The sequence below is a fragment of the Sylvia atricapilla genome, chromosome 2 (assembly GCF_009819655.1).
Source record: "Sylvia atricapilla isolate bSylAtr1 chromosome 2, bSylAtr1.pri, whole genome shotgun sequence".
NCBI classification, from domain to species: domain Eukaryota; kingdom Metazoa; phylum Chordata; class Aves; order Passeriformes; family Sylviidae; genus Sylvia; species Sylvia atricapilla.
Window position 1 is genome coordinate 67550615 of NC_089141.1, and position 22302 is coordinate 67572916.

Consider the following 22302-nt stretch of genomic DNA (forward strand, 5'->3'; position numbering starts at 1 on the left):
AACTGTTCTGTCTGGAACATACTTTAAGAATTAAGAATTAAAAAAAAAAAAAAAAAAAAAAACAAAAAAACCGGCTTTTCTCCAGCATATGATAGTTTCTCTGAACATCTTAACAGCCTCTATTTATCTATTTCTAATACTGATTGACTGGCTGAGCAGATTTTTTTTTAGCCTTACCCATAGAGTACCTTTTTTTCCCTGAAGCAATTCAGAGTTCAGGTAATGAAGGCAGCTTTCTGTGAGCAGTGGATGAAATAGAGAGAAGTTAACTCTTACAGGACTGTGGACCCGTCTTTAAAAAGGACTCTCTGCTATCCAAAGTGGTTGAATGAAACACAGAAAGCAAAACTTAAAACCAGAGCACTTTACCATGATAATTTCTAGAGGAAAATGGACCTCAGAGCTTTACTTTTTCTTGTAGGTCTTTAAAATTATGTATATAATATTACACAGCCCAAACAATTACTACTCTTATCATTGCCCTAGATTATGAATATGCGTACAGAAAGCAGAGGGGAAAGACAGACACAGTCAAATCTGCATTGATTTTTCCATTGACTTGCCATCCATGTAATACAGGAATATTGGCACAACACAGAACAGTGTGACTGTTCAGATACTGGGACTGCAAATATGTATTGCTCTATCAACACCCTCCAGGGCAATTCATTACCGACCGTGTCTAGCATGTCATGCATGGTTTAATCTGCAACTGGCTGACAATATCTGGGTTTTCTGCATCTGACATTTGAGGAACAAATATTGTATGGATCTGTGATCTACAGCGCATGGATACATCTGGTTAATAGGATAGTGTAGGTTAGGGCTTCAATACAAGTTAAAACTCATTTTCCTTACCTGATAATAGTGCTTATCCCTACACCAGAAAGTTGTTTCTGTTCAGTTTTCATTTGTTTTTGTGATTTCAGAGCATTCATAACTACAGGCACATTGCTATGGCACACACAGCACAGGTGGAGAAAGTGGACAAAGCTCCATAATTGCAGCTGTTCATTACACTTGCCTAGATTATTATAGATCTCCTAAAATTCCACAGCAAATCTCAGAGAAATTAAGGCAAAGGCTCATCCTGAATTTCATTAATTCAATGCAGTGTTAGCTAATGCTCAAAACCTATTTCCCAAGCCGTGGTCTTGAAGTTTGACTAGCAGTATAACAATATTGATATAATATTGGAATACTTGAAAGTAGAGGTTTTATCAAATCAATCTATAACTGAATGAATAAGTGCTTTTCTTACAGGCAGGCAGGACCCCAGCTCAGCTCACCTTCCTCAGTTTCGGAAGCTTTTCAAACAGAAGCATTTCAGAAATGACAGAAAAATTTGTTTAGCTAATGTTAGATATCTACTTTAGACAAAACAAAAATTTTCTAAATGCTGCAGAAGTTCAGCACAAGCAAAATAACAGCCGTACTGACCACCATTATGGAAGAGAAAGTAAGGAAGTACTCATGGAAATGTATAGACACAATGTGGGAAATAGATATAACTCAGTGTAATGTATTCCATAATAATAGAAATGAAATTTGAAAAGCTGAAATGCCAAGACCTTCAGATAAGAGATTGTCCTACAGAAATGGTGGTAACAAGTATTTCTCATCTATATTACTTTTCCTTTTGGTATTCCTGTTAAAAGGGTCAGTGAAACCACCCCTATAATATTTTTTACTTCCACCCCAACTCTCAAGTTCATTAGACAGACTGAAATAATTCTGATTTTCACCTAAGAAATGAAGGGGCACATATTTAAGAACAGAAGATTTGTGTGACAGATGATGCGATTTTGTTACCTGAAATGTTCATATATCCTCTTATCCCAGATATTCGTCTCACAAAATCCCCAAGTTAAAGTCATGGATGATTTTGAGCTTCTGATTAAACAGGCAAGGAAAAACTGAAAGAGATTTTTATGCACAAAGTTGTATCACATCAGTAATTATATAGCCACAATGCCGTGTGGCACTACATGAATAGTATAAGGCAGTGAATTATTTCAATTTCTCTTTTAAACCCTATTGCATGCAGAAAAGTATTTGAACAGTTAAAGCCTAGTTAAACAGTTAAAGTTTATTGTACAATGAGCTCTGATAGGTATGTCCTTTAATATAGGGAGGTTTGTCACCAACCAGCCCATAGTGAACAAAATAAATGATTACTCAAGACTTCACCTCCATGGAGGTATGGAAAATGGATTTCAGACAGATGTTTTAAACAAGTGGATTACATATTTAGTGTTGAAGAACCAATGATTTGCTGTATGTGTGTGTCTCAAACACTGATAAGCTGGAACCCAACAAGGGTCAGTGGTAATAACACACCGTGACAAAGAAGAGGATGTAGCTGAAGAAGGAGGGCATATCGAGGGGTAGGGTATCACTTCTCCGGGACAAATACCCTTGTTCTAGTTCCTGGAGATAAAGACAACACAGTGTGGAAGGGTAGGGAGAGATCAAGACCACCAAAGCCCCCTGAAAAGAAGGCAAGAAATTTATGTCTAGGTTGAGGAAAACTTATCTATAAAAAGGTAACCCACAAAGCCCAGAGGTGTGAGTGCCAAAGGGCCATGAATATGCTAGCTGGACTGATGCTGGATCCAGGACTGGTGATCTCTCTCCTCTCCTTCCACCCTTTCATGATCTCTCTGTCTCTCTCTGTGTCTGTGTCTCTCTGTGTCTCTCTCTTATTCATCTCTTTCTTTCTCTCTTCCCACTCATTTTACTCCGTTATCCAATACCCACTGCTGTGTGCTTATCCTAGGAGGTTGGGGCTAACACACCAATTTCCATATCAAGTGTGACATTTGCTAATAAAACTTTGTAAGCCCTTGCAGTCTGTCTAACTTTTGTCATTCTTTCCGACCACAAGCATCTATGAATCTTATGTTCCCCTTAAGGCTGGGAGGCCACAGCTGCTGTGACAAGTTTTTGGGATACACAACAACAGCCTGAGATGCAAGAAGCAAAACCCTTTTTCCTTTCCTTTTTCCTCAGGAGAAAATCTCCCACCAATTTCAAGACATTATCAATACCCTTTAGCAATTTTTACATTTTGAAATACTGTATTTAATTATTTCATATTAATTAGCACTCTTGTAGTTATTCCATGCTAAGGTCAAGAAACTTATGTATAGAACTTTTCAATGGCTAGTTGCTAAAAGCCATAACTGTTTTTAGGGTGACCAGTTAGAAGAAACACACTCATATTGCTGACTAAGTAGCATATTTTGGCAATGCTGATCAGATAAATATTATATTTAAAAGTGTAACAGGTTTACTAGCAGCAAAAAGGTTGAAAGAGGCTTTACATTAATTGAGGTATTAAATATTGCAGAGGTGATGACTCATTACACCCTTTCTGGCATAAAATATGTATCAGAAAAACACATGGCTATGTTTTGAAAGTCTTCAAAATCCTTGTGGGAATGCCAGACCTCTTTTGATGAGGTCATTTTCTGCATGTTTAGTACATAGAAGTACTAAGTGCAAATGAAAGTAACAGATACCAGTCCTATAGAACATTTAGCCATGGCACAGCTGGCAAAAAAATACTATTTAGCATATTTTGGTTAAACTTTGGTTTTAATCTCAAGATGAGGAGTTTAAAAACAGCTCCATATAATATTGTGAAGGAAAACCATATGAAGTTCTGAGTTGCTGAAAAGCACGGATAAACATGCTGGCCTACAAAAAGCTGGTTAGCCTTTAATTCTCTACCACAGCAGTTCCTTAAAAGTGGTTTTCAAAGTCAAGAGCCGCATTCAGGTTTATGGCAGCTAAGAGACCCCTTTTGGTTTGAGATGATGAAAAAGAACGGAGTCCCAGGCAAAAAGGATGTTATTAGTAGAGCTCTTTTTTTTAACATCTGTGAAAGCATAGAGAGAAATGCTAATATCAACACAGGAAAAAAATTCTTTAACTATATGTGTTAAGCTATTTGTCTTCATATTGAAAAAATACAGCAAAATCTCCACCCACCAAAAGCATCTCTTGTCTCCCCAAACGACTTCCCATGTACTGAAAACCCATTATAATAAGAGCTGTGATCTGCAGTATTTAATAGCTTCTAATTGGCATGTGTAAGGATAGACAGAGTTTTATTACATGAGTTCATAGTCCGGTTCCATTGTACCCCATTGTCTCTAGCTTTGGTGATCCTGATTGTCTGCTGTACATTAAAACAACTCCCTGATCAAGTGGCTGGAATTATGTTCTAAGCATTGCTCAGAGCTTGACAGAATAAGAATGGAAAGTTGTGTTTCAGATCAACACTGATGAGTAGTTTATTAAAGTAAGAACAACTGGCTGCTAATAAGAACACAGGCATGGTTTCCTGATGAATATGAACCAGTTAAATGAGTAACTCTTCTGTAAGTTTATACTTGGCATGGCTTATTCATTAGTCTGCAAGCAAATTCTTTTCTGCATTCAATACAGAAGGTCTGGGGAGTTAATAAAATGAGGGAAAATAAAAATACCACAGAGCAATTCAAGCAGTGAAAGCTAAATTATACTCTTGTATATTTTGAGACTAAGTGTTTTACCTGGTTGGTTGCACTCCAATCCTATTGACATCAATTGACATAGCTACAATATGTGTGGAAAACAGCACTGGAAGTGAAATTATGATATGCTACATTGATTTTGTAGAACTGCTGATAAAATGCTGCAAATTACATATTAAAATACTTGTATTTAAATGGTAAGAGAGGCCAGAAGTTGCAAATATGTGTTATTGTCACCATGAAATATTATAGTTAATGTTAATTTCTTAGCAAAATCTTTTATGGTTCATGAGAGGCATTTCAGATCTTATTATAGATTTGAGACATTGTCATATTTAGTGTTTTACCAATGCCTACAAATGCTAGCCCTGCTGCAGATTCTAGACTATTTTGCACCAAATGAAGTTGAGAATTTACTCAAGAATTGCTGAGTTTTCTGGAGGGGTTATATGCCACTGTTTATTTGACTTGTCACAAAAATCTTATTCCAATTAGTTTGCAGTCATGTTCCTCAAAAAACAATGGCAGGAGGGATCCATTTTCCAGTCACACAGCTCTAATGAGAAGTTTGTTTGATATGGTGCAAACCTTAATCTAAAGTCATTGTGAAAGGGAACTGGAGATTAGCATGTAGATCCATACACTGGGATAGATATAGTCCTCAGGATGATACAAAAAGCACCAAGACACAACCACCCATGACAGCTTTCAGATAGAAAACATTAAGTTGGATCCTCTGACTTTAAAATTATATGAGCAACAAGAGAAACCTAAGCCTTCTGAACGTCTGAAAAGTAAAGCAGAGTAAAAGCCCCTTGAGATTATAAAATGTCACCAATAAAATGTCACCAATAAAATGTCATCCCGGCAAATCAGGAATTTGGGCAAGAGTAAAGGGAAACAAAAATCCTGCAAGATATTTCTTGGTTTTATTCTCGGTTTAATTAGATGCTTATGAAGGCCGCTACAGTTATGATTTCTGAAGACATCTTAAGTATTTAAGAATAGATATAATAGATCGTTTTCTTTCCAACTCCATAAACAATTCAGTATAGGTATTTCTTACATAGGAATTTTCTTCCATTACAGCAGAAGGATGTAGTTAGGTCAATATAGCACTGATGATCAGTGTCTTACAAAGATTGTTTTTTCTCTAAAAGAAGAGGTAGTATTTTCTCCCATTTTTTAAAGCTACTTTTAAAATGATATACATTAAACTGGGAAAACATGTACTTCATCCATAATACAGTACTGAGATTTTTGAAACAACAGTGGTTCCTGTTCACAACTCATCTTTTGTGATTTGATGTTTGAAGGCAGTTAATTCTTACATCTCTGTCTTTCTTACATGGATATGTAGCTGAAAACACAGCCATGAAAGACTTCATCTACATGTATTAAAACTGACAATTCATGCTTAAAAGACATTTCAAAATGTTCTAAGATTCACTTGCTAATCCAGAATGTCTCTGTAAGTGCCATGAGATACATGAGCAATGCTCAAACCCCAAATGTGGGACAATAAGATCTCCAAAGGAAAGTCAAAATATTATAGAAAAAAGTAAAAGCCCTCAACTTCTAAAATATTTCTCTTGCATTCTCACTGTTCACTCTGCTGCTCTTTTTTAAAGTTATCGCTGCCAACACATGAAGCTCCTTTGTTTCTTAAAAAAGTAGTAGTAGAGATTATGTTAAATGAAAGTGATGAATTTTAAAATTAGCTGAAAAAATAGCATAACACCTGTGCACAGTCCCAATAGGGCTGCATGCAAACTTCCAGCTTGGTGCAAGAGGACACAATATCATCATCACCTTCCCTGACTGGCACCTAAGTGATACTACCTGCTCAAATACTACCACTGATGGAGTGGTAAAAAAGAAGTATGAATGTGTTTCTCTAGTGGACAAGGCATTGCTTGCAGAAATGGAGCATTCCTTCATAGTTTTTATAGCTAAATTAAAAAAAGCATCTAACTGGTATATGAGCATGAGACTGGTAATAACAGCTCATAATCTCCACAATTCCACATGAATTATTTTTTATTGTGTGAGGGAATCTTACTCAAGGGTAAAGCTAGTCATTGATCACTTAGCACTGACTAATCATATCAGCAGTAAACACAACTGCCAGGGATAAGGAATCTCTGTTTTCTGAATATTGAATTTAGATGTGAAAAGAAGGTGAAAAGGATCTGGTGGACATATCGCTAGCACAGGAATTTATAACATTTCAGATTATTACAACTTTTCTGAGTACAATATTAGAGAATGGCAGGAGTATAGGTCAGCAGAGCCTAATTTAGATCTCTGTTTCTTCATGAGAATTCTGTTCTCTCACTTTAAATCACGGTAGTAGCTACACACAGACAGACACAGACAAAAACCTCTTGTTTTTTTCAGGCAGTAAAATTGCATTAGCAAAGATTAATGACCTAAGTCACAAAAAATCCAAAATTATTTTTGGAAAATGAAACTTCTATGCCACTTTCTTAACTCTGAGCTTACAGACATAAGGAAAGTTGTGGATCTTTTGTTTTTTGTCTCACCATCTTTATCCACCTAAATTTTGTTTCTATTTATTTCTGATCCTCTGATCTGCTTTATAAAAGCTGTGCAGTCTTGTGCTGGCTTTCTCACATCCTATCTGTGTCACTGCTCTTTGTGAAGAAATTTCTGCTGTTGCTTTCTACTGTGTGAATGATCAACACGCTCAAACTTCCCCATGAGCTGTACCATTTCTTGGTCATCTCTGACCTACCGACAAAAACATCTCATCTTTTAAATTCAGTTCATAGAATTTTACTGAGCTAGTGTGGTAGCTGTGAAGTACAGTACTCTGCAGATATTCTTTGCCTTATTAATAGCTTTCTTCAAGTTTTAGTAAATGAATCATGGAGTGTTCTAGTAGTGACTCAGAAGTCATCCCACATCATTGCACAATTCATTGATATTTGATGTTTAATCTATATATGAAATTTTTTTAATGAAAAAACTGCACTGAAGAAGCAGAAAAATGTCTACTCTAAATCACTTGACAGAAATCTTGCATTCCTGACCTTAAAAAGCTTTTTTCAAATTATTTTTTTATACCTTCCTAGACTGAAGTTGTATTAACAACATTTCTACCCAGAAGTGATAGGTGTAATTCAAAAGAATGCTAAAAAGAGAATTAGATATATGTGGGGTGAAACATTAACAATTCAGGAAGGAGCTTTCTTATGCAAAACAGAAAGAGAAATCTTTTTTGATGCCTGCTTTGTAAGAAAACAGGGAAGAAAGTGATAGTCCAAAAGTTGCTTTTGTAGAACACTAAAATAGGTATCCTAAAATTTTAGATATTCTCTAATTACAGTCAGCAAGTTGTCCATTAAAAAAAAACAACAACAACAAAAAAAAAAAAAACCCAAAAAAACCCCTACAAACCCAATACTTCCTGTTTGCTGGGAATATTGTACAACTGTGGTTGTACAACAGGTCTAGATATAGACAAGGTGTCCCTCAGGGTCAAGGTATCTGGAGAACGATTTGGGCAAGATCTAGACACTTCAGTCTAATAAGTCATTCTGAAACACTTACAAGAGGTCCTTACTCATCGTTTTATACTTGTGGCAAGGCTGAGGTTGCATAGGCAGGGTGTTTTCCTAAGTTATGTGGGTTTCCCCTAAATTATGTGATGACAGAGACTCCAAAACTACCTCTGGCCTGATCTAAGATATCCACAATGAAGAATTGTTTGAAGATGCTGATTTGTGCCTTGGTGTAGTACAGCTGTGTTAGCATATCTCTGAACCCCAAATAATAAGCTTGGCTTTTCAAAAATGTGGATTTAGGCTCAATTATGTGTTGAAAAAACTGTACAACTTTCAGTTTGGATAAGTCCCAGCTAAAGCCAGCTTGGAGGTCTATGGATCATCGTATAGTCCATGCTGCAAACAAACAGAAACATGACTAGCACTGCTGAACTGAGTACTAAATTTGGAAATAATAGTAAGTAGACATCAACCACAACAACAACAACACAATTTTTTTAGACTGAAAAAGCAAAACCAGTCTAGGTGCAGCCAAATACATATTCCATCTCTTAGGTATGGGGTATATTCTGAGAATTGATTAGTATGGTGCAATTATTTAAGTATTGTCATGTAGAAATGACATAGTAAAAAGTATGAAATGACAAGGTAAAAAGTCATAGGTGAAAAAATTCTAGTGTTCCTTCTTTGGTAAATCATAAATATAGCAGTAAATAAATAGAAGAAAATGTGTAGATGACAGAGATAAATTTTGTATTCAGTTGTTACTCTGAAACCTTGCCTTTTTCCTCCAACAAGAAGGATTTGTTGGTACAGATGTTAAAAGATTAGACCATTCACTGGCTAGGAAAGAAGAAAATACTTTAACTGAAGTTTGGTAGGATGGCTGAAGAAAAACTTTGTATAGCTGTTCTAGGACTTTGTAAGACTGCAATTTTACAGTGCTCTGCACTCAAATCAATGATATTTTTCTGACTGCTACTTAGCTTATAAAAGTCATAACTTGTTCCAATCCTAATAATTTGCAGGTGTACAGATTCCTGGAAATTATTATCCTTCTCTTCATAAAAAGCACAAAACAAGAGTAGAAATAAAGCTAATGGTTTAAAGAAATGAATAAGGAAACATCCCTTTCCCACATATCAAATTGTGGCGAAAGTCCATAAGCCACTTTACCTTTTTTGTAGCACATAAATGATGAAACAATTGTATTGGTTTCTTTCTTTCCAAAAAGAAGATACCCATATCATCAGGCTAATGTGACACATGGCCAATGAGACACCCATGATATTTAAAAGGGTCATTTGAAGACTAGTCTGGATGTTTTGAAATGCAAAAAATAGGCTGACAGTAGATGCATGCTTTACTAATTGAATCCCAATCCTAGTCTCAGTGATGGGTAGAACAAAAAATGGTACTTGTGATTCATATTCATAAATTTTTGCAAAGAAATCTGTAATAATGATCACTCTGAGAGCTGTCAGTATAGGAAAAATACACCCTTTACATCCTCCATTACTTTGACAAATAAGGAGGAGATGTTCCACGTTAATATTGTCATGGTTCAGGATATGCTATTGTTCTACTGGTTTTACCTATATAACCTTAAGTAATCCTTCTTCATCTGTAACTAGGATATCTGTTTAGCAACAATAAAGGTTAGTCTGTCTTTAAGCAAAATTATCATAAAGACAGAAAGAGAGAGAAAAACCACTTCCATTTAAATTATAACAGCTTATGATCTTATATTGATTATTTGAGTTTAATGAATATTTAAAATTATAATGATAACTAAGTACATGAGCTTGGACATTAAACTAGGATATAAGTTTTGAGTTAAAACTTTCAGAAGAGCTTGTACTCAATACAGATTTCCTTTGTTGTTAAATAAGTTCATATCTTTTGATGTGAATTATATGCATTCTGAGCTTAAGCAGTGCAGACAAGCCCTGAATTGATCTGGTTTTGCAGCCCTTTCTCTCACATAAGCAATATGAGAGAAAGCAACCAATATTTATTCCTTTTAAGTAAACAAGCTTCTCAGTGGATCTCTATGTGTTAATAAAATTCACAGAATCAGAACTCCCTATACTAATACGAGTATAAAAATGTAAAAAATATATTTGAGTGCCAAATGGACAAAATTTTCAGAACAGAAATGTGATGTCACTTTATCAAAACTACTGCCAGCTATAATTACAGATTCCTATTAGGAAGTTGGCTTAAAAGCATACATTTTTAGGTGGCTATCTTTACAGACATGTATCAGCCCTTTTAGCTGGTTTTGTATACCAAAACTGATTTGTTTATGTAAACATCAGCCTTATTACACAGTACTAAAATGACACATTTAGCTAGTAACACACATTTATTTTTTGACTATCAGAGAAATGATGTTTATTGCTTATTCTGAAAAATGGCATTTGTGGCTCTATCAAAACAGGTAGATCAGCAGCATATATATATATGTACGCCAGAACAACATTATTTTTCTGCAAATTGTACTACATTGATGTGAGAGAAAAGCAGGACAAATTAAGAATCACATATCACTCATTTTGTAGAAGTGCTCATAAGATATCCTATATATGCGTTTTTTTCTAGATACATAGTTTTGGACCAGATGTATGTATGTAAAGTTCAACAAAATGCAGTTATTGTAGAGAGTTAGCATTGAAAAATTAATTTTTGGCACACGTTGGACTTTGAAGCAACTGCATCTAAATGAAATAGATTAGTCAGAGGCTGATTTATATTTTCATTTATGTCACTGGGAATTGAACATATTAAGTGTTTCCAGAATTGATTTCCAGGTGTAATCACTGTCTTGCATGATAAATACCTCATTTTCTGCAAGGCTTTCAAGGAATTCCAAGTTCAATAGAACTTCAGTTTACAAGGTGGAACCCATGTCTCATTTTGGTCCTGGGTTAAGCATTTACAGTTTAGGCTTTTCTGCCACCTGTTAATGTTTCCTCATGTTTTCATATGTTCTCCTAATTGAAGGTCATATTAAGTTTGGTTGTTTCCCAAATTATCTTTAACAAGCACAAGTCAACTGTACAAATATTGGCTTTTACCAGATACAAAAAAGGAAGATCATCGTATTTCTTCTAAAGAAGCAGTGTCCAGATATTTTCCAGGCAATTCTACCTCTGCTAGTTTCTCTCTCACTTTCTCCTGCTTTCCATGAATCAACCCCAACCCAATGCCCCTTTCTTCTGATCTGATGCTGCTCATCAAATTCCTTGCATCTTTATCCTTGTGACAGTTTCAACTCTTGAATAAAATATAAGTTAGTAAACCCAGGAGAAAACCTGGGCTGCTCCCATCCCATATGTTGAAAAATTGGATTGTCTTTCCAGTGAGAGATTTGTCTTCATGGATCAAAACTCTGTTTCACATCATGCTTGAAGCCTCACCAATGTGTGCTTCTTCAGGCTCAGGCTTGAGGCCTGAGACAAATTCTTTCAGATATGTTTGCCAGATATGTTTGCCACTAGTAGGGAGAATGGATATGGCTCATTTACTTTCTCCACATAAATGGCACCTTATGTGAAACATCATTTTAGGAAAGCTAGCATAACAGAGTAGTCCATCATAATCCATTCCACTCAAAGGATGCAAATTCAAGAGAGAGACTGGGTTGATTTCTCATGGTGTTGGTGTACATGCACTTAGTTTCATATAGGTGGAGAGCTTATGCACCTTGCTACAGAACTTCATTAGAAAACAGCCCCTATTGTATCTCTCACCAGAGGAAAAATGTTTATTTCTATTTACTGAGAAAGAGATAAAACAAATGTGTTAACTCTTCAGTCCTAAACTATTTTATTGAATGCAGGCAGAAAGATATTTATTCTTTCTTCTTCCTGTCCTAGAGATTGGGTTCATTTTCATCACCTTATTTTGCGCTGCTAAGCTGGAAAAGCTTTTCTTGTGTTTACATTTTGGACATGCAGTCCATGTTTCACAGAAAAGTCGATTATACTTACAAAGAAGAGTGCATAGCTAGAAAGTAAAAAATGTCATATGTAGTATTAAAGAAATATCACCTTTACTAATTAATGTATCTATAGTTGCAATGAGAAGAGGGCCCAGCAGTTCATTATTGCAACAGTGTTCAATTTAGTCCCAATGACTGATTTAGCCATTTAGAATGATACAATCTTCCCAGAAATGAGAATCAGGAATTAGCTGGGTTGGAAGGCACTGGGAATGCCTGTTGATCAAGATTTCTTGAGGCTTCTGTTTTCAGAGTTACTGAGGTAAGTGTGGCAGAACCCCTGTCAAGGAGTTATGTCCTTTAATATAGAGTATCATAAAGGAAAGGAATCTGGCCCTGCATATTCTGATGACACCTCAACACTCTTCACTTCATTGACTTTTTTTTTTTTGGTACTTGTGGATATGATTTATTTAATGTATTATTAGTTTATTTAAAACATTTCCAAGTACAATGGAGAGGGAAAAAGAAAAACTGTTTAGTTTGCAGTTCATTTTTTATTTTTAATATACTTGATGAGAAGCTTTTGATTTTCCCTTCAATAAGTGCTTAATTCTTGAATCCCATATTTCAAACTAGCTTCACCCAAAACAGACTGAAAAAAAATATTTTGCTCAGATCTGTTTTGAACTCGGTTTAACCACAGGGGTTTTTTTTCTGAAAATTGCAAGGAACCTTTCAATGATTATTGACCAAACAGGGAGCAGCAATGTAAGTGAATCAGGTACATGTATGTTTCTTAAGTTTTACTGCAAATATTTTTCGCTCTCCCTGGTGGGCCAACATCATCCCAAATTTCAATTTACCAAGGTCAATGTAGCTTGAACCAAAGAACAAACTGGCTTATTAATTTTTAACACAGTGCTAAAGGAAATACTGATTGCATTTTTAAACTCTACCTCTTTTCTTTCAAAAGGAGAAAAAAAGAAAACCAAGAAATATTTATATAAAAAGAATATTGGAGCATCACCTAGTTAGTAAACTTCACAGTGGTATGACACTGGGCATGTTAGCTAGTGGAGTTTTAAGTGTTTAAAGTGTTTGCAGAATGTATACATATTACTGAGGAGGGTTTGGCACTATCACTTGATGTCTGGATTGCAACAAGCATTTCTTTTATTGCAGACAAATAGAAAACATGTATTTGGCATTATTTATTTTTTTCTGTGGAGCATATGTCAAGGTTTGAAAATGTGTATTTCCCTAGGCACTTACTGAGTTTAGTTGATATAATTAAGTTGCTAATGTCTGGCACAGTAACCAGTCAGTGGGGTTTGATTTGACAGTATGGGAGACAAGTTTTACACCTCTGGAAGTTGAGGAGGAGATGTCAGCAACACAATAAATGAGATAAATACTGACCCTTTTTTAACAATACAGATCACACTTTCTAAAGTCGTCATTAGTTCTGGTCTCCTCATTACTTGGTGAAAAAACCAGAAAACGTCCATCAGCAACTGCACAAAAAAATGTCGATTAGCTAGAGCCCTGAAAAATAAGGGATTCTATTTTTATTTCAGGAATACAATCAAGGTTTGAAAAGTTGACATAAAATTTTCCCCTAAAATGGTAATTTCAAAATTTTCCACTCTCATTCTGGAATTACTAGAATGGCTGGTCAAATCTGAATAAGTCTATCCCACGAGAAAAGCTCACAATTCAAAATTATTCCACTTTGCATTGGAATGAAAACAAATTACTTTTAAGCTTTGAAGCAAATGTTTCCAAGTGAATTATATTTTACTTCATTTTTTATTATTATTATCAGTTTTGCATATGAATATATGTGTATGAATTATAAAGAACATTCTAAAATGCAAAATCAAAATAATTATTTCTAACATATGGCATATACTTGAAATTTCAGGTAGGTAGGAGTGCTTCTACAAAGCAGTTATTTTGAGAATTTTCTTTCAATGAAAATAGCATTACAAAGAAATTTAGACTTTTTGCAGTATTTTGCTACGAAAAAGAATGTGGACTACATATTCAATGCTACAGTAATTAGCAGGTTATAAATGTTACTCACACGATGAAATGTGGAGTTAAATGCTACAGTTTAAAGTTTTTTCTTTGTCTCTTTGTTTCTTCATAATGTTCCTATGAATTCAAAATATTCAAAATACATTGATATGCAAATGGAAAATTTCATTAGCTTGACAAAATAATCATAGTGGTTGAGAAGATCAGAAAGCCCCTATTCAGACTCTGTTTTTCATATACAAATGATAAACATTTCATGTAAATCAAAAGACAAAAATGAAGGATGCAATCCCAGGCTGCAACTATACATCTACATAAAACAGCAGAGACATTGCTTCTGTGACTCTTAAAAATTTACCTCTACAAGTAAGGATATTGGTACAGGGAGCTATAAAGGGTCAGATAGAATGTTTGATAGTTTACATTAAAAAAACAGCAAGAACAGCAAAGTTGTTTAAAAATAGGAGCTCTATTAGTCTCAAGAAATAAAAAGAAAGAAAACATTAAAAATGTGTCTGTAACCTACGCTTCTTTTACAGCTTGGGGATATGGATAAACTACACTCCACTGTGCAATGAGTAAGTTACAGGTGATGATTTTTAAAATTGGAATATGAAGTTTCCAGAAGAGATGTAAGTGATTACAGGACAGAGATCAAAAATGTGACCAAACCCTCTTACCTCCTGTTTTCAGTTACAGTATGTTTTGAAGCGTGGGAAGGTTTGTCTCATGTCAGTTTTTGTCCATGATGGCCATGGCATTGCTCCCTATTTTGTCTGTTCCTCAATTTTGTCATTTTTTAGTCTTAGTTTTCTAGGACAGAATCTTTCTAGGTTTTCTAGACTTTCTTAGTCTTTCTAGGGAAAATAAATAGATTAGAGGGAATATGACAATGTAAAGTTACCTGGTTAATTGATCTCAGCAAAAAATCTCCAGATTGTCTTTAACAGAATTAATGGACCTTAACAGCCCTGTGTTAGAAGATGGACACTGTTCCTTCCATGGTGCTGTTAATCAGTAGAACCATTTCATACCCAGATTCAGGGCCATGAGAAGCTTACTCCAAGACATGTCAGAAAAAGCAGTCCACATGTAAACAGATGAAGTCTTACCAATGAGGAGTCAGTAGAGATGACCTGGGGACATAATGTACAGCCAGCATTATAAATTATTATGGAGCAAACTCAGAATGGAATATAGGATTTAGTCTGTATTTCATCAAGAGATATGTTCCCTTAAGGCAAAGTGATTTAGGCATGGCTATTTTTTCACATTATATAAGTAATAGGGTCTTGTACATTAGGAAAAAAATCTATGCTGAAAAGGTGGTCAGACTTTGCAACAGGCTGCCTAGGGCAGTAGTGGAATCACCATCCCTCAAAATATTCAAAAGACATGTCTTGGTAACACAGCTTGGAGGTGAACATGGTGCTGGGTTAAAGCTTGGACTTGGTGACCTTTGAGCTTTTTCAGCCTTAACATTTCTTTGATTTTATATAAATCCCATTTATAAATAAGAATTGTTACCATTAACGACCATTGATTTTTTATTTTTTTTACCAATAATTATGACCAACTTCTGCCCAGGATCTGCCAAAAAGAAGCCAAAAGAGCTCAAAATAATTGAGCACTCCAAACAAGAGTATTTTTTCCTTTAAATATTTGTAGCGTTATCGGTCTCATTAACATTTTCCATCCACTCTCACGCCTGGTGCCCCTGGGTTAAGGTGCTGTTATCTGAATTAGCAGGGCTTGCACAGGTGTGACCAAGGGCAATAAGTAGCCCATTCATTCCACAGTCTCTGCTTCTTTGAGGATCCCCAGGGAACATATTACTGGTAACGGGTATTTGTGGCACTTAGTAGTTTCATGTTCAAAGCTGAATACAATATCTTACTGTGTAACTCTCCTAGGATTAACACTTTGATTAAATCTGAGACTGGACATGTTTGCCAGCAAGAATAGGGAAGAGTTTGCTTTGTGTCCCTGTAGTTCATAAAATTAGAGGGAGGTAGAGTGATTTTCCTGGGCTACTGATTGATTTGACAGGTACACACTGTTTGTCCCCTTCCTAGCAACTGTGACTGTTTTCATCTGAAAGCTATAAACTCTGAAAATGCAAGCTCTGCCCAAAATGCACTGAAATTAGCTAACAATTTGTGCCTCATTTCTGCTGCTCTAGGTGGAGCAGTGTCTGAAGAAAGACAGTTGAATTTCACCCACTGCACACTGCCAAGCTGGAGATGCTGGTCAGAAATGTTTTGGCAAGTGCGCTACTTATCACAGTCCAGGAGGCGATATAAAACTGCGGCTGTGAACACAAGAGTCCTGCTCTGCAGACTGACATTGTGAGGCCACCATTCCAATGTTTAAAAATTCCTGTCACACATAGCCTTATCAGATGGCCTTATTTACATTCAGCTGCAGGTGTCTTTACTCATACTGCATGACTAAGGTGGGTGGAGGTACCTACAGAAAATAACTTTTCTTCATTCCCTTCCAAGAGGTGCAATATACAACTTCAGCTGTGCAAAGCAATCTGGGTTAGGGGTTCTGAAGCATTTCACACTGGCTTAATTGCTCCTTAATTGTAACTAATAGGAATGTCTTAATTCTGTTGAACTCTTGAAAATCCTAACACATTAGGGTTCGGTTTTTTAATATTCAACATTTAAATCTGCTTGCTGTGTCTTGAGTTCTTCTACTTCAATTACCCTCCAGATTTCATGAACATAAAAATTGAGGAAGCCTCCTTTCTTAGGAATTTATATCTTGTCCTTTGATACTTCTACAGTAAGCTGTGAGTCTTCACCCAACTGTATTCACACAACTTTCACATGGACAGAATTTATTGCATCTAATAAAGATTGCATTGCAGGTTCTAATGTCCTCATGAAATTTAGAATAACTTATCTCAGCCAATGTCCTCTAAAGAGAGAGGCAGCAGGTCCATCTCAGATGGTGAAGGCAGTGTGCCTTCCATTCCTTAGGAAGACAGACTAAGAAAAACCATTTAGGGAACATGGGACACGTTTAGCTTGTTGCTCAATATTTAAGAGCTAAAGCAAGTTTTTTTAATTCCATGTGGACCTAATGAGTGCTTGTGAGGTCTTCAGGTGGCTCATATGTACTGTTAGACAGCTGCATAGAAGAATAGTGGGAGAGGGATCAAAGACACTGTATATAAATAAAGTGATGTCTTCTGTCCAGCTAATGAGTCATTTTTCCTCCAGACCCCATCCTGTAGGTTTCTGTAGAACAATATTGCTCATGTTTTCCATAGCTGCTTCAGCACCTGATTTTATGAACCATAAAAGTTTCTTTTCACTGAAGCAGAACTATAGAAAAATTCAGAATAAAAGAATTTTCTGTAAGAGAGGTGGGGAGGAGGAAAAAGAAGAAGAAGAAGAAAATTGAAGTTCCATTATAAGTTAAGCATTGCTTGTGCATTGAATTTGAAGCAATCAGTTTCATAAACAGTCCCCTGGTTTTGCTGCCCTTCCTGCTCCCTATCTCAGCTCCCCAGACGTGCTCAGAGCCAGTGTTTCACATTTCCTGTAACTGGCTTTGGTGGATCATGTTTGTGGCTTGCATGGCCACTGACTGCTGATTTTTTTTTTTTTTTCTGGATTGCATGTGAGATATTACTCATCAACATGACTAGTCAAATGGTTTAACAAATGAAGTATCATCCAATGAACACACACTGGTGCTTCAGCCTGACTAAGCCAGCTGTCAGGGATGGCAACAGCTGCTGATTCATGAAAGGAATGGAAATATTTCTTTGTTAAATGAGAACACATCCAGCAAAATCTGTCTTAAATGGAAATGAATGAATATAGCTGTGCATCAGGTAATCCAAAGTGGAAGTCTGAGGGTTGGGAGGAATTTTGCAATTGCAGAAATCTGTTTTAAACAAAAAGTTGTAAAGAAAGGCAGCATTGATATTTTTTATTTCATTTCCCAAGATCCATTCAAAGTCCAATGAATCTGACACAAATCCCAATATAGGCAGGTGATTCTGCTAGGAAAAAGATTCTGCGTACAGGTCCCCATTTTCTTCTGTATTTTCAACTTAGTTCTACAAAGCCTTCTCATAATGTAACACACTTCTCCCATGTCTGCAAATGCTGCTATACAAACTATAAAGATAAATGAATCATCATAAGTCTGAATAACTTTGCTCAAGCACTCAGTAAAGCATGAGGACATTCAGACCCCATTCACTCAGTTGAAAAATATCTTCCATCACTAATGTCTCAGCCCTGAACTTCAGATAATAGCTAAAATTTGCTTCTTGAATGGCAAACTTATCTGAAAGTTAGTGTTTCTTTTCCAGTCAGTTTTATAAAAGGTATAATCTATCACAACATTATTTTCCCATTCTGTGACAAAAATCATTGTGACTGCTGGTATAGTAATACTACTTTATGTATTTCTTTTCTACACAGTAAAAGTATAAAAGAACTTAATAATATTTCACTCAGAAGTGTCTACCCCTAGATGTAATCATCAATGAGGTTCCATATAAGATCCTCATTTGAAAAACTGGAGGTTCCAGAGATAAGCAGTAACTTTTAAGTTTAGCTCAGTTTGTTATGTTTATTCTATGTTGTCCTACAGGAACAAGGGTACATTCAACAAAATTGAAAAAATCACATGTTTTCTGAAACTGTAAAGCTTTTCAAAGCTAACCTGATTTTGCACTTGCTGAATAGAGTAGATCCAGTGCTTTTATCTCTTACTGTTCATAACATACTTCCTCATACATTACCATTCTCCAGATTCACAGATTGAATCATGACTCCCCAATGATTTGTCCTGGGAAGACTCCTTCTGCACATTGAAAATAAATATTTTCCTGTTTATGCATTTTTTCTTCCCATACAATATTTTATAGTGTCAGAGGTGTGACAGTGTTTGCACAGAAGGATGCAGAAACCCCCGAATGAAAACTCTGGGTTGCAAAACATCATTTCTGCTTGCCAGAAGAATTACTTTCCTTGCTGTTGGGCTATTTTTATTTTTTTTTCTAGGGCTAAGAAATCTTATTTCATGACAACACTGTGAAGAAATTGGGGGTGTTTCCTACAGAGAGATATTATTCTCTGCCAGGAGATATATATGAACTTAATATTTTTAGTTCTGTTTTGATTTTGCAAGGCATTCCCCTCAGCAGGTTGGTTAATCTGTCCCACAGAAATCGTAAGTGTTGCCAAGTTTCTGTTTAAACAGAATATGAGTTTACTTTCTGAAAAGTAAATGTGAGGAATGACCTTTTGTAAGAGGAGTTACAAAGTAAACTGTTGGTGCTTAAATTCTGTCCAGTAAATTAAAATTAAAAATTGTCCTAAATAAGATAAATACCTTTTTAAAAGAAGAATAATATATTATTAACCTATTTCCATTATCTACTTAATATATAGCTGCCTGTTATAATGGTGTCTTTACTGTTCAGTTATTGAACTTCAGTTGGCAGATAGGCAAAAAATTATATCACTCAATAACCCAGCTCTGGAGTGGCAAACCTTTATCATGATGAGCAGACTAGCTTATTGGGTAAATCTTTTATCTAGAGTATTAGTAGAATAATTGTAATAATAACTTTGAAGAGGCTTAAAAATGTCATTGTCTGTTTGCAGAGTCATCTCACCTTTCAACAGTTCTTCAGTGGGAGGAATTGAAGGCTTTTAAATATATCAATGATATAGATCTGGTATTATTTCTATAACAGGAACAAAATATGTTTTAGATAATAATGAAAACTAGATATTGTATAAAACAGTTATTGTACATGATCGGTTTCCTTTTAAGATGATAGAGGAAAGAATTTGATCTTTTTCTGTGTTGCCAGTGAGCAATTTCCCATTGAGTTCTAAGGACATAAAGACTTCAATAAATAAAACCCTGTACTAAATAGCTCCATTGGTATATTCAACTTATTTATTAACAAACATAGAAAAGAGCTTTCTATAGGGTAGGGTACAGCAGAAAAGTAGTAGACACTAAGTGAAAGACTCACCTCTGTGACAGGTGTTTCAGGCATGAAGGGCAATGTAGTGCTCAGGCCTACTTGCTGACATGTCAGGTTTTCTTTCCTGCAGACCCCTTGGTGGTGGGCAGCAAAACACAGAACAGTTCTCCACTTCTCTGCAATTGCTCTCCATAAAGACCAAGCATATTTTAATTTTACTCCTCTTTCTTTCTTTCTTTCTTTCTTTCTTTCTTTCTTTCTTTCTTTCTTTCTTTCTTTCTTTCTTTCTTTCTTTCTTTCTTTCTTTCTTTCTTTCTTTCTTTCTTTCTTTCTTTCTTTCTTTCTTTCTTTCTTTCTTTCTTTCTTTCTTTCTTTCTTTCTTTCTTTCTTTCTTTCTTTCTTTCTTTCTTTCTTTCTTTCTCTCTCTCTCTCTCTCTCTCTCTTTCTCTCTCTCTCTCTCTCTCTCTCTTTCTCTCTCTTTCTCTCTCTCTCTTTCTCTCTCTCTCTCTTTCTCTTTCTTATAATGGCAATTTCCCTTTCTAATCTACATGTCTCTTTTGTTCAACATTGATAGTACAGGCTTCACTTCTGTTTTATTACATGTAGAGACCATGAGATGCCTCAATTAGGAATACAGTCATGTTCAGATGACCTCCATAATCAATAGTGAGAATGAGGCAGCAAGCTCACTATAGAGACCTTGATTACCCTCTGGAGGCCACAGTATTTCTCCAGCCATGACAAAGGAGCCATGGATGACCCCACACCATCAGGAGCTGAAAGATGGGCTGAGGAGAATGAGCTCTGGTGCCGTGGTGTTCACTGTGGAAATTCTGTGGAACCACAGTTAGGGCATCTTTCCTTGGGGTGACCAGGTTTGTTTAAGAGTATCCTCGTGGGAAGATTGGCAACAGTCTTCCCACTTTAGTAAGGTCTCAACAGCAGTTGAATAGTTCAACTATTGCACATCAGTTACCAGCTGCTAGACCAGATTTTCTTCAAGTGTTTCAAAACAAATAAAATTGTTGAAAATTAATAACATAGCTTTCATTTTTGTTGGTATCTCATTCTTCTCTTCCCCTTTTCATTTCCCATCACTCTTTTTTCAGATATTTGTTTTTCTCCGCTATCTGTTTTAGAGCAATTTCAGCAAATACAGGTCTTTATGTTTTGCATGCTGTGAGGGAAAATAAACTTGCCACAGTGGCATAAAAAATCTTTTTCAAATTTTAGCCAGAATAAACTTTCACTCTTTCTGTGTTTTAGCAGAATTATAGTGATAGACATTAGAGACAGAAAAATAAATCCTCCTTCTTAGGCTGACATTTAGTATGCCCCTGGTCTCCTAAAATCATTGCATACTAAACAGCAGATGATCATTAGTATCATATCACTAAATGTCTATCACACTTCCATGCAAACCAAAATTATTTTAAATAGTGATTCAGTGCCTCTAGGAAAAGAAAGCAAAAACATCCTCGCAATGCATTGAGAAAAGGACAAAGAGAGATTAAGAAATGGTTTGAAGCTGAAATAATCCAGCCAGACATAGATCCAATACTTCCTCCACTGTGCATCAAAGTTTTCAGATACTATAAAATGCATCTTCATATTTTGGAAACATGTTTTGTGAGTTTAATGCTGGGTGTTTATTTCTCTCTACAAGATACACTTAATAACACTCCAAAATGCCTTAACCAAATGGAAAGAATATGTGAATCTAAAAACGTCAAAAGAAAGACTAAAAGAATGACAGGCAAATATCCTTTTCAATAAAAAAAAATAAAGTTTGACAAAATATTAGGATATGACATTTTATGTGACTGTTCATTGCAGAGGAACTCTTTTTTTCATCTGATGTTTATACTGGCTCTGTGAAGTAAACCCTTCATCACCACTGCAGAGTTGGTTCATGCAGCACTTTTAACATTGCCAAATATTCTATTTGTAAGACTAAGCGGTCAGCTGCTGAAGCATAATGTACTACTTTTACAAATGCTTATAGGTTTATTTTAAATGGGAAAGGACTTTTTTATATATTCATATATTTTATGTATGAAAATGTGTTTCAAAGCTGTTTTTTGATAAACTCATTCTGTAAGCTACTTAGTCTGTCGAAATCAACACAGCTTCCTAAAAGTGTTTCCCAATATATGGCTGTCTGGATACCATAAAAGTGGTAAGAAATATAAACTAAAGATAAGAACTTTTTTTTTTTTCTAAACCTGTAATTTATTTTGTTGAGTAAAATTTTTTTTGTCACAACTCTGAAAAGACACACTTCTT

The 22302-nt window shown here is 35.5% G+C and overlaps 2 long non-coding RNA genes across 4 annotated transcripts in view; one reads left to right on the forward strand and one right to left on the reverse strand.

Annotated features, from left to right (window-relative positions):
• Positions 1-22302, reverse strand: part of LOC136357834 (uncharacterized) — a 732797-nt gene that overhangs the window by 81036 nt on the left and 629459 nt on the right. The window lies entirely within an intron of this gene.
• LOC136374338 (uncharacterized) lies at positions 15857-16347 on the forward strand. The gene is made up of 3 exons (XR_010745882.1): positions 15857-15880; positions 15956-16091; positions 16225-16347. It is a non-coding gene; the product is annotated as an uncharacterized lncRNA (long non-coding RNA).